Here is a 13,588-nt window from a genome sequence, read left to right as displayed (position 1 = left end):
AGCATCCTATTTGCTTTTTTGGCCACCGCCGAACATTGGGCAGAAGATTTCATCGTATTGTCTATAAAGACACCCAGATCCTTTTCTTGGGCGCTAATCCCCAAGGTGGACCCTAGCATCCGGTAATTATGATTAAGGTTATTCTTCCCAATGTGCATCACTTTGCATTTGTCCACATTAAATTTCATCTGCCATTTGGACGCCCAGTTTTCCAATTTCCTAAGGTCCACCTGCAATTTTTCACAATCCGCATGCGTTTAACAACTTTGAACAGTTTAGTGTCATCTGCAAATTTAATCACCTCACTCGTCGTTCCAATTTCCAAATCATTTATAAATAAGTTAAATAGCACCGACCCCAGTACAGACCCTTTTTTTAAACCCAGCTATGCTCCACTAGGTGAATGTTTTAAAATTCAAGCTGACAAATACCAACTTATTACCAAAGCCAAATTTGGAAGAAAAATGTTTTCCTTCTTGGTTGTAACTATACTGCTCTAAAATGATTGATAACCAGTGTTTTAGTTTTTTTTTAACATTAGTTATCATACTATAAGAATATTAGGAGTTACTCTAGATACCAAATTAACTATGACCGATCACATAAACTCGGTAACAAAAAAATGTTTCTCCACTCTTTGGAAACTGAAAACCATAAAAAAATATTTCGACCCTTTATCCTTCAGATTATTGGTACAGTCGCTGATTCTATTCACCCTGGACTATTGTAACACGATCTACTTGGGGATACCTAAAAAAACCGTAAGAAAACTGCGAATAGTTCAAAACATTTTCAATTGTAAGATGTAAAATAGTTAATTTCTTATAATTCAACCTATGTATAATTTTCCTTTCAACCACCTTGTATTCATCTACTGTAATTCACTGATTGTACAGCTCTTCTTCTTTGTGAACCGCCTAGAAGTTGCAAGATTGTGACGGTATAGAAAAATAAAGTTATTATTATTATTATCATTGAAATTAGTGTGTGCTTTGAATAAAATACAAAATTGTATTTATGCCAGATAAGAAATCATGGTTTAAAAAACTACTCAACAATTATAGATTAGATAAAGTGTAATAATATTAAAAGCTATATACGACAAACAAAAATTCTCAGAAAGTGCTAACTTGATTACTGAGGGAAAGATATATTCTGTGAAAAGTTTCACTTCTTTAAACACACATTTTAACAAACATTGCTAGCTGTGAAAACGCTGCTATATATAGTATGAAAAGTTTCACAAGCCAACTAAGCTGAAGCTCTATGGGATTCAAAACATTTTGGTGAGTGTTCTGAGATGTGACTCATTACGCTAAACATCCCCCAATCATGATTCACAACAATCCAAAGAAAAAACCCCAAATAGAATAAACACCCAGAATACAAAAGTAATGTAGGATGTATGCTAAAGGTTTGGAGGACACATTTCAAAAGTTTCAAGTTTCAAGTTTAATATTTATTTGTTTAATCGCCTTTTCAATATTCAAGGCGATTTACATGTTAATAAAATTACACAATAAAATAGTTAAAAACTGACAAGACTAGACAATAACTATACGAACTGGGAACAAAAGGAAGGATGGGAAAGAAGTTACAATGTAATTAAGCAAGGAGGGGAACCAATTAAGGAAAACACGAAAGGATGGGATAGAAATAGTTGAATATATGAAGACAAGAGAAATAGAAGTAAATAAAATTGAAAAATGTTAAAAAGAAAACTATAAATCAGAAGACAAAAGCGTCGTTAAATAAAAAAGTTTTCAGTTTAATTTTAAATTTGTCTAAATTAAATTCCTCACGTAAATAGATGGGAAGAGAATTCCAAGTTTGGGGGGCCGTTACTGAGAAAATATATTGACGGCGAGTATTTATTGTTTTTAATGATGGAATCGTTAATAAGTGCTGTTGGTCTGATCTTAGAGTTCTATTGGAAGAATAAGGAATTAATAGTCTATGGATAAAGGCCGGAGTTTTAAACAGAAGAGATTTAAATGTGAGCAGGCAAAGTTTGTAGGTTATTCTGTGAGCTACTGGAAGCCAGTGAGCTTCCTTAAGAAGAGGAGTTATGTGATCGAATTTTTTAGCTTTTGTGATAAGTCTGATAGCTGTATTCTGAATAATCTGAAGACGTCTGATTTCTTTTTGTGATATACCGTTAAATAAAGCGTTACAGTAGTCTAATTTAGAAATTACAAGGGAATGGATGAGAATTTTCAAAGAATCATTATTAAATAGCTGGGAAATGGAACGTATCTGTCTCAGTCTAAAAAAAGAAGATTTAATAACACTACTGATGTGATCGTGAAAAGTAAGTTTATAGTCCAGAATTACGCCAAGAATTTTGGTTTTTTGTACTTCTTGTAAAGGGAGTCCATTGATAGAGATTGGGGAAATAAGAGTAGGGTTATCTTTCCAGGGAAAAAGTAGTATGTTCGATTTGTTGATGTTCAAAGCTAAACGATTATTGATTAACCAGTCGTGGATTTGTTCAAGTTTTGTGTTAATTTGGGCTATGGCAGAAGGGTTCTCAGGATTAATAGGGTGAAGAAGCTGTATATCGTCAGCGTAAGCAAAAGTGGTGAAACCAATTGATTGACATAAAGTCAGCAAAGGAGCAAGAAATATGTTGAATAAGAGAGGAGAAAGTATGGAACCTTGGGGAACACCGTACGATGTGGAATGAGTATCAGAAATTGTATTATTGAAAGAAACAGATGAGGAGCGGTTTGAAAAGTATGATTTGAACCAAGATAGTACCTGGTCTGTGATACCTATTGTTTGGAGTCTGTTTATTAGTAGGTCATGATCGATTGTGTCAAAAGCTGACGATAGGTCAAGGGAGACTAGAAGAACTGATTGGTGGTGGTCAAGGAAATAATGAATAGAGGTGGTCATACCTATTAAGGAGTGTTCTGTGGAATGGTATTGCCTGAAGCCTGTCTGATTGGGATGAAGAATGTTGGTTTTTTCGATAAAGTCGGAGATTTGGTTATAGACTACTTTCTCCGTTAACTTGGATAAGAAAGGGATGTTGGCTATGGGTCTATAATTAGTACAATCCTCAGTGCTTATTTTGTGATTTTTTGGAATGGGATGAATAATTGAATGTTTCCAATCCGTTGGCATAGTGCCTTGTTTTAAACTTTCACTGACTAATGTATGTATTATAGGACCAAAAATACTGAAAAATCGTTTTAGAAGAAAAGGAGGAATTGAATCGGTTTGTGAACCTTTTATGTTAATGGTTTTAATGATAGATTCTATTTCAGTAAGACTTGGAATATTAAAAGAAGAACATTTAGAAGAAAATGAGATAAGATCTTGTGATGAGTGAACTGATTTGGAAATGGAGTTAGTAGTGAAAGAGGAACGAATCTCTTCAATTTTCTTTTGAAAGTATGAGGCAAGTTCATGGGCTGTGAGGTTAGTATTTATAGCTGGTGTTTCCCAAGTAAAATGACTTATTTTGAAAAAAAATTATTCTCCTCTGCCCAGTTAAAATTACATGGGAGCTTCCAGAAGATATTCCTAGAGATGTGTTCAGGCCAAATTTAAACCCCTCTTAAAGGGGAGGGCTTTTGAAACACAGAATGAGAGGAAAAATCTCTGATCAATGTATTTTTTAATAGTAAATTTATTGTCTCTGGCTGAGGTAAATTGCTTGATATAAAAACCCCTAGTGGTGATATGATGCAATTACATTACAATTTAATTATTAAAATTAAATGTATGAGATGTTATAATCATGGTCAGATGTTTCAATAGGTTTCCCCTTCAATTCACACTAACACAGAGGTTAAACATTTAAATATTTGTATTGTATTTAAATATTTGTATTTATTTATTATAACTAAAAACCAATAACAATTGAGGGTGAAAGAAAACTAAATATGTCCGATTGTAGTTATCAGAAGTTTTTTTAACAAGGTAAATTAAGTTAAAATTAAATATAATTTACCATTCACATGTGATCAAATTTACATTGATTACACCAATTTAGTTAGTGATAATATTCAAACTTCAAACATTTCTTGCCTTTTAGCTTAACACCAGCTGTGTTCTAGAACAGTGTTCTTCAACCACCGGTCCACGGACCAGTGCCGGTCCACAGAAATTTCCTGCCGGTCTACAGGGCCAGCACATGCATCAGGCCCAACACAGTGTTCTTCAACAGCCGGTCCACGGTGCGATCGATGCGGCGTTATTTTCGAGCCAGCTCCCTCTTCCTTACTGATTCAGTGCACAAAGCCACGGACTGTGGCTCCTACAGGCATCCTGCGCCTGAACCGGAAGCCTTCTCTCTGACGTTGCAACGTCAGAGGGAAGGCTTCCAGATAAGGCACGGTAGGTGAAATTAGTACAATTATGGGGGCGGGGTCTGGGTGGAGATTGGGTAGAGATGGGTGGGGTCTGGCCCAGTGATCTTCAACCACCGGTCCACAGACCGATACCGGTCCACAGAATAATTATTTTATTTCTGCCGGTCCATAAGTGTAAAAAGGTTGAAAAACACTGTTCTAGAATATCAATAACCAGATGTAAGTATTTGACTAGGTCAGGAGAGCCAGATCAGGTTTTCAGAATATCCACAATAAATATGCATGAGATAGATTTGCATCTCAAGGAGGCAGTGCATGCAAATCCATCTCATACATATTCATTGTGGATATCCTGAAAACCTGACCTGGATCCAGCTCTCGAGGACTGGAATTGCCTACCCCTGGACTAGGTGACTTAAAACCAGAGTATTTCTCAGTCCTAAAGTTCAACAAAATACAAAAAAGTGTATATCTGTATGCACACAAAAATAAAGTATTTAAAAAGTCCACTATTTTCACCAGTATTGCTGCTTTCTTAAGTTGGGCACTGCTGATTTGCTCTATCACCTGTCTGGAACCAGCATTTCCTCTGAAGATCTGGATGTTTATTACTAACCTATCTGTAAACAAATGAAAGGAAGCAAGCCCCTAACCTCCCTGGATGAATGCAAGCTAAAGTCAGCGTCTTCTTAGGCTAAAGCCCTGTATTTCTAACTACATGTACAAAAGAACACATTTTTTTTATTCCTAAGATGACCTTCACAGCCCCCTCCCCCCAGTGCTTCTGATATGAAATCAGCTCAGAGTTTCAACACACACATTCACACAATATCTGTGCCACCTCAGCTTTATCTGAATATCCACTTATCTTTGATTCAGAAATAATGAAACTCCCAGTAAGTACCTCACAGCTTCCTCACACAGAGCCTGATAGCACTGAATAGCAGGAATATTGACTGAAAACAGCTCTGCACCACATAATTTCCTAGAATCCCAAAACATGAGACCACTCAATGTTTTAGACCTTCAGTTCTCAGATTACACAAAAAAGATTTGCCTTAAACACCAATAATATTAGTCAATCTGAGCAGAATCAGTGGTCTTACACAGTGAAGGGATTAAAACTCTCTATTTCCCAGTACTTAATACTTCTTTTTAGCAACAGGAGTCACAAAATTCCATTTAAATTTTGAAACACACTTTAAAAGTTCTTATCAATTTTCCTTTGAAATATAACTCCAAGCTTAATTTAGAAATCTCCTTCAGATCCTTCTCTTTACACATACAGCTCAACAGCCCATAAGCAGTCATTTAGCCAATGACTTAATTTGCTACATTTCTCATGAAATCCAACATCCTCTATAATAAAACCTAAGCACACATGCGCACTTACGATGCCGTGATCCCTGCCGCCGTGATGTGTGCTTCCATGCCGCACATGCGCACTGCCTGCCTTCTGCCCTGATCTCTGATGTCAGCTGACTTCCTGTGCTGCCGGGATGCCTCTTCTCATCCCCGGACCAGCAAACGCAGCAGCCGCGGGGCATTTGCTAGGCCGGCCCACTTCAATAATGCGACGTGGGCCGGCCTAGCAAAAGCCTCGAGCCTGCCCGGGTTAGCGGATGCTGGACAGAGGGAGCAGGGAAAGGAGAAGGGGTACTACTGGCAGGGGGAGCAGGTAGAAGGGCTACTGCTGGACAAGGGGTGGTGGTGGACAGCCGAGGAAAGAGAGAGACAGAAAGAAAGAAAGACAGACACACACATCTATTCTAGCACCCTTTAATGTAACGGGCTTAAAGACTAGTAGGACATAATATTTCAAAAATATGCACTCCTTCCACATACACACAAATTCCAGGGCTGACATAGAAACCCTCATCCAGCAGCTACAAATTATTTCTCAGCTACAACTCACTTCTTTACCAATAATTTATGCTGCCTTAAACTCTCTACTCTTCTCTAGCTCACAGTAATGGTTCTGGAGCTCCTAATGATAGAGCTATTATGTGCAGCTTCCTGCTACAGAATCTCTGTAGCTCACAGTTCATAGTCTGTCGCGCATGAGACACCAGTGCGCCGACAATTTGGCGCAAGAAAGAAGCGCGCCATGGAAAAACTTAATTTTAAAGATCTCCAAAGCGGGGTGTGAGTGGGGAACCCCCACTTTACTGCATAGTGTTTGCATTGCTATTGGGGGGGTTGGGGGGTTGGAACCCTGCATTATAGAGAAAATGGAACTGTTTCCGATTTTTTTCGGGAAAAGTTCCATTTTTTCTATAATGTGGGAGGTTGCACCCCCCACACCTCCCCCCAACGGCAGTGCGAACACGATGCAGTAAAATGGGAGAGTTCCCCCCAACACTCCCCGTCGGACCTCTTTAAAACAAAGTTTTCCTGCGGCGCGCTTCTTTCTTGTGCCGAATTGTGAGCGCTGGCTTGTCGGCGTGCTAGTGTCTGGCGCGCGATTATCCCATCACCGTAGCTCACAGGCTCTGTACATTGGCCCATTCCCTGAGCAGCGCTCATCACTTCCTCACTAATTTCTCTCCTTTAAATTTATTTATTTTTCTTCCTGTTACACTGAGAGAGGAAACAAGCATTCTGACATTCTGCTCTGGCAGTCTGCAGCCTTGTTTTTTAAAAAAATAATAATTTATATTCTACATATCCTACAATTCTATGCGGATTACAAATTATTCAGCCAAGGAGGCGAAAAACTTCAAGCCGTTCTTTCGATATATTAAAGGGAAATGACCCGCGAAGGAAGCGGTGGGACCGTCGGATGACCAGGGAATAAAGGGAGTGCTAAAGGAGGACAAAGCAATCACTAATAGACTGAACACATTTTATGCATCTGTATTTATCAAAGAGGATATACACAGCATATCGAAACCCATCAGGCTATATGCTGGAAGCGAAAACGGGAAACTGACAGGGTTTACAGTCAGTCTAAAAGAGGTATACAGGCAGATCGATAAGTTTAAGAGCAATAAATCCATGGGACTGGATGGCATCCATCCGAGAGTCATCAAGGAACTGAAAGGGCCCATAGCTAAACTGCTTCAACTAATAGCCAATCTGTCACTCAAAACAGGAAAGATTCCGGAGGACTGGAAGGTGGTAAATGTTACACCAATCTTCAAAAAAGGTTCGAGGGGAGACCCGGGAAACTACAGACCGGTAAGTCTGACCTCAGTACTGGGAAAGATGGTAGAGGTGCTGATAAAGGACCGCATCATTGATCACCTTGACGGACACGGTCTGATGAGGACCAGCCAGCACAGTTTCTGCAAAGGCAGATATTGTTTGACAAACTTGCTGCACTTCTTCGAGGGAGTAAACAGGCAGATAGAGAAGGGCAACCCGGTTGACATTGTATATCTGGACTTTCAGAAAGCATTTGACAAGGTTCCGCACGAACGACTACTTCGGAAAATTGCAAGCCATGGAATCGAGGGAGAAATACTCACGTGGATTAAAAACTGGCTGGAGCATAGGAAACAGAGAGTGGGGGTAAATGGGCAATACTCGGACTGGAAGAGCATCACCAGTGGGGTGCCGCAGGGCTCAGTGCTTGGACCCGTACTCTTCAACATCTTTATATACGTTCTGGACATAGGTACGATGAGTGAGGTGATTAAATTTGCGGACAACACAAAGTTATTCAGAGCAGTGAAGACACAGAGGGATTGCGAAGATCTGCAAAGTGACATAATCAGGCTCGAGGAATGGCAGATGAAGTTCAACGTGGATAAATGTACAGTGATGCATGTCGGTAACAAAAATCTCAAGCACGAATACAGGATGTCTGGGGCGGTACTCGGAAAGACCTCCCATGAAAGGGACTTGGGAGTTCTGATCGACAAGTCTATGAACCCGTCTATGCAATGTGCGGTGGTGGCGAAAAGGGCAAACAGAATGCTAGGAATGATAAAGAAGGGGATCACGAACAGATCGGAGAAGGTTATCATGCCACTGTACCGGGCCATGGTGCGCCCTCACCTGGAGTACTGCATATAGCACTGGTCGCCATACATGAAGAAGGACACGGTACTACTCGAGAGGGTCCAGAGAAGAGCGACTAAGATGGTTAAGGCGTTGGAGGAGCTGCTGTACAGTGAAGGATTAGAGAAACTGGGCCTCTTTTCCCTCGAACAGAGGATATTGAGAGGGGACATGATTGAAACATTCAAGGTACTGAAGGGAATAGACTTAGTAGATAAGGACAGGTTGTTCACCCTCTCCAAGGTAGGGAGAATGAGAGGGAACTCTTTAAAGTTGAAAGGGGATAGATTCCGTACAAACGTAAGGAAGTTCTTCTTCACCCAGAGAGTGGTGGAAAACTGGAACGCTCACCTGGAGGCTGTCATAGGGGAAAACACCCTCCAGGGATTCAAGACAAAGTTAGACAAGTTCCTACTGAACAAGGACGTATGCTGGTAGGGCTAGTCTCAGTTAGGGCGCTGGTCTTTGACCAAAAGGGCTGCCATGTGAGCGGACTGCTGAGCATGATGGACCACTGGTTTGACCCAGCAGCGGCACTTCTTATGTAGGTACTCAAGTATTATTCCCTAACTGTCTCGATGGGCTCCCACTCTAACTAATGTACCTGGGGCAATGGGGATTAAGTGACTTGCCCAGGGTCACAAGGAGCAGTGTAGGATTTGAACTCACAACCTCAGGGTGCCAAGGCTGTAGCTCTAACCACTGCACCACATTTGAAGACTGTTACATCATCAAGCTAAGGGGGAGTTGAGCAGCACATTGAGTGACAAAGAGAAAAGGCAGAGAAATGATCAACATGAACATACTTTGGGGAGAATTATCCTTTAAAAGTAATAAATAAAGTTGGAGTTAATAATTCATACACACTAAGTAAAGGTAACTGAAGTTGATTTGGGGGGGGAGCGTAGAGGGGTAGGCAGAGAAACTTCTCACCAGAATACAAGTTGGTCAGTGTAATCATAATCTAAAGGGAATTCAGACTTGGCTTTTAAGTTGAACTTTTTCCATTATACAGAGATCTTGTTCAGGTTCTCTGGTTTTTGGCATTGTGGGTGAGAGGGAGGTTTTCCTCTACTGGGGAAACTCTGAAACTGCAAGATTACAAGCTTCAAAAAGCAATAATTATACAGAGCTAGACGAACAGAGAGATGTAGATTTAGCAGGGAATGAAACCCTGGAGGCTCATCTTGAAGACAGCAGCAGAGAAGATCTTAGGAGCATGCTCAGGGCAGAAAAAAGGTCATTGAAGGTATGATTAGTGACTGAGGCCAAGAAGCAAAGGAGCCTTGGAAGCCAACTCAGGGTAAGAAGGTTCTTGGGAGCAGAACAGGGCAAGGCCTTCAGGAGCTCAGTTATTGTCCAAGGCCCAACAGCAGAGAGGTTCATGGGAGTGCAATCACTGTTCGGAGCATGGATGAGGCAGCAGCTCTGGGGAGTGCAATTGGCACTTGGAGCCAGAGGAAGCAGACTCCTGAATGTGCAGTCAACACTCGAAGCCCAGAAAAGGCAGATGCTCTTGGGAGTGCAATTGGCATTCAGAGCCTGGAGGAAGTGGAGGATCTGGGAGCGCATCTGACACTCAGAGCTCAACAGCAGATACTGACCAAGTCAGACTGACTCGGCCCTCACTTGATGTCCAGCAGCCACCAGTCCAGCGTGCTCCAGTAGGAGAGTGAGATCTGGGGACTCCAGTGGGGATAAAGAGGAAAGACTTAAAGGAGTAAGGGGGACAGTAATACTGAACTCCAAAAGAAACTTAATAGAGGCTCAGAAAGAGGTATTTAAAGCTGCTGCATTAGTAAGAAGATTAACTGGGTTCAAGAATACTATATAAAGGTTGTTTAGTAGTTTGCTTATTGAATACCATTTATTCCTGACTTAATAAGTTGACTATCAAAAATATTTCATTTCAGCCAATGACATAATGCTTTCATAGAGTTTAAATTGTATATACAGTAGTAGTTTCCGGGGAGAGTCTTCAGTTTGGCACGTGTGATGGGGGGGTAGGATCTGTAGTATATACTGCCTATACCTGCTTGCATGCATAAGTCCTGAATTAACTTAACTGAAACCTATGAACCAAACTCTGACTGCAACATAACATGCCTATTATAAGATTTACTTTGTGCATTGGTCAGACTGACATTCCTAGAGACATCTATGTCTCTCTCTAGTGCAAAACCTACAGAATGAGATTTAATGACCAACTCCCTTTAGAAGCCCCAGTAGTCAGTGGTGTAGCAAGGAAAGCTGGAGCTTGGGGCAGAAGGAAGGTGGCACCTGGCATCCCTCCCCTCCTGACATTGAGGGTGTCTATTGCATTCCCTCTTTCTGGACCTCTTAAATTAGTCTGTTCTTTACTGGCATTGAGCAAGGTCTCCTACCTTCTGGTCAGGCTAGCTGAAGCCTTCCCTCTGATGTTAAGTCCGAGGGAGGACTCCGGACTGGTGTGAGCAGTAGGTAGGAGTATCTGCTCACTGCTGGCAAATAATAGAAGTATTTAAGAGGTACTGGGGTGGGGGGAGGATGCAGTTAAGAGAGCCTTGCTGTGCTGATGCTGGGTGGAGCCTTTGCCAAGATGGCACTGAGGAACTCCACCCCCTGCTCCCTTACTGCTTCCAGCAGGACCAGCTCTGATAAGGAGGGTCATCTGCAAGGCCAGGGGGTCTCATTTTATTTTTTGCAGAACAGTCTTCCTGGACCATACAGGTAACATTCAACATCTAGCCAGCTTCAGTGGCCCTAATTAGCCAAGACCTTACCTCATCTACTACCCACATGCACACCTATATCAGCAAGTCTTTTTATACCTAGCTCAACTAATCAGAGAACTGTTCTATGTGTGATAGGATGTCCTCCATATCATCTACTCTTGAAAAGAGAGGAATGAATGAGAGAAGGAGAGAGATTCAGAAAGGACAGAGAGAGAGAGAGACACTTTTCGCTGATGGGTATTACTTTACCAGCTAACATGCAATTCCATAGAAAGGCTGAGTGCCTCGCAGTGAGTATTTATAAACCAAAACTCATAAATGTAAGTTGAACTGAGTATGAACCAGTACTGGAGAGCTTCTTAGCTGCAGTTAAGACTAATTAGCCCTACAGATCATGGGGGAGGGGGGGAGGGGGGAGAGCGGGAGGAATGAGTGTGTGTGGGGGGGGGGGAAAGGGGGGGCAGTTTCAGCCAAAAACACAAAGGTATTTGGCCGACACTAAATTATGACTGAACCTGGATATTGGGCTGTATCTGTGCCAAACCCAAATCTGAAATTTGGTTGGCCTATAATATTATTCATTATCCAACCTCACTATAAGTGGTAAAATTATTAATGTGTTGGCAATGGACCATAACTGCCAACAGTTTATAAACATTAAAGATTGACTGCCTCCCTTTTATAAAACCTGCTTTTCTCAGTCCCATTTGTTTTGGTAGATAAGACGTCCACCGATTGGCCAGAATTTTAGCTAATACTTCAACAATGACATTTAGTAAGGAAATAGGCTGATAGGATTCCAGGAGTTATGGGTCCTTTCCAGGCTTTGGAATTAAAGTAATTAAAGCACAATTAGCCTCTCTGGGAAGGATGCCATGCCAAATGACTGCATGATTGTAAACTACTAAAGGCCCATAAAGTTTTAGTTATAATAATTTATAAACCTTGGCCTTCTGCAGGACTAGATTTTTATAGTGTTTTGGATTTCCTTAGCCATTATGAGCGCATTAAGGACTAATCCCGCAGCAGGACTAAGTTTGGGTAAACTTGCTTTAGCGAGATAATCCTGAATGTCAACATCAGAAGGATTCCCAGCTGCAGTATAAATAACATGAAAAAAATCTCTTCAAATCCAAGCTATGACTTGATTTTGTTGCACAGAGATCCAAGTAGGATCCAAAGCAGTGGGGTATGGTAAGATTGAAACTCAGTTTTTAATATTTTCCCCACTTTGTTCCCAAATTTGTAGTAATGATATGTGCAATAGAGCAAGATTTGCCTGAAACACTCATGTAAAATATTGTTAAGAGTTGCCTGCCTGGCAACTAAATCTGGTCTATTAGCTAAGTAGTTTATTTAATAAAGTTCTGCTTAGTTGTACAAAGCTGAGCTTCTAAATGCATGATCTTGATAGCTTTGTTTCAGCCACTAACACAAAAGCTAAATTATTTTAAGGAATTTGAAAAACTGGGAGTCTCTCTGTCACGTTTTAAAAAATGGAACATATTATGGATATACAACAGGGACATTACAAAAAGTTTCTGAAGATTTGGGAGCCATTGACAAAGTTTTGCAAAGAGTGATTGTTGATTTTGCTCTTTGGTCATACACGTCCAGGGTGGGTTGGAACATTTTTTAAATTTCTTAATTTGAGTGTACTTTTTGAATATAATTTTGGGGGGGGGGTGATATATCTATTTGTCATAGATTACAATTTTAATTGTATTTAAGTGCTTTTATACTGTAATATGATTGTATTATATGTTGCACTTACTTATGGCTTCAAAATGAATAAAGATATAAAAAAAATAAAATAAAATAGATGACACTTTAGGGTCTCCCAAAATAGAACTGGGAGGGGGGGGCAGATGTTCAAAATAATACTATTTGAGTAAGGCTGGCTGTAGCCAGTCTAGCTTGTGAGTTAGTTCAGCTTCAATGCACAAAAGGGTTCTTAGCCATAGGCATCGGAACAGGGGAGGCCACAGGGGCCATGGCATCCCCAAAAACTGGTGCCTGCCCATCCTCCCGACTCCTGGGGTTTAACTTAAAATGATCGGGCAGCCGCCACCTCGCAGCTTCAAGGAGCAGGCCTGCCCCCGGAAGTAGAATGAAGACTTCCGGGGGCAGGCCTTCTTCTTGATGCTGCGCTGCGGCTGCCCGATCATTTAAAATTGAAGCTGCCGCACGATTTTGCCGGGGCTAGGGCGGAGCGCCTTGGCCCCCCCAAAACAAGACAGCATTCTGCTGCACCTGTTAGCAACTTTTACCGACTGAGATAGAGACCATTAAGAAACCAATGCAAAAGCATTATGAGGGGCTCATTAGTATTTAAATGAGCACTCCTTGTAAGGCTCTAGTACAGGGGTCTCAAAGTCCCTCCTTGAGGGCCGCAAACCAGTCGGGTTTTCAGGATTTCCCCAATGAATATGCATGAGATCTATATGCATGCACTGCTTTCAATCCTGAAAACTCAACTGGATTGCGGCCCTCGAGGAGGGACTTTGAGATCCCTGCTCTAGTCTAAAGGAAAGAGAAGGGAACACC

General features: G+C 41.2%; 1 long non-coding RNA gene across 2 annotated transcripts in view; it reads left to right on the top strand.

Moving 5' to 3' along the window:
• Positions 1–13,588, top strand: part of LOC117351897 — a 212,152-nt gene that overhangs the window by 68,707 nt on the left and 129,857 nt on the right. Inside the window, exon 3 of one of the 2 annotated variants that reach the window (XR_004537523.1) lies at positions 11,177–11,331. The exons of the other annotated variant lie outside the window; for it this stretch is intronic. This is a non-coding gene — a long non-coding RNA (uncharacterized LOC117351897). The remainder of the gene's footprint in view (positions 1–11,176; positions 11,332–13,588) is intronic. 2 annotated transcript variants of the gene reach the window in all.

The sequence above is a fragment of the Geotrypetes seraphini genome, chromosome 18 (genome assembly GCF_902459505.1).
Source record: "Geotrypetes seraphini chromosome 18, aGeoSer1.1, whole genome shotgun sequence".
NCBI lineage: Eukaryota > Metazoa > Chordata > Amphibia > Gymnophiona > Dermophiidae > Geotrypetes > Geotrypetes seraphini.
This window is presented reverse-complemented; position numbering and strand designations above follow the sequence as displayed.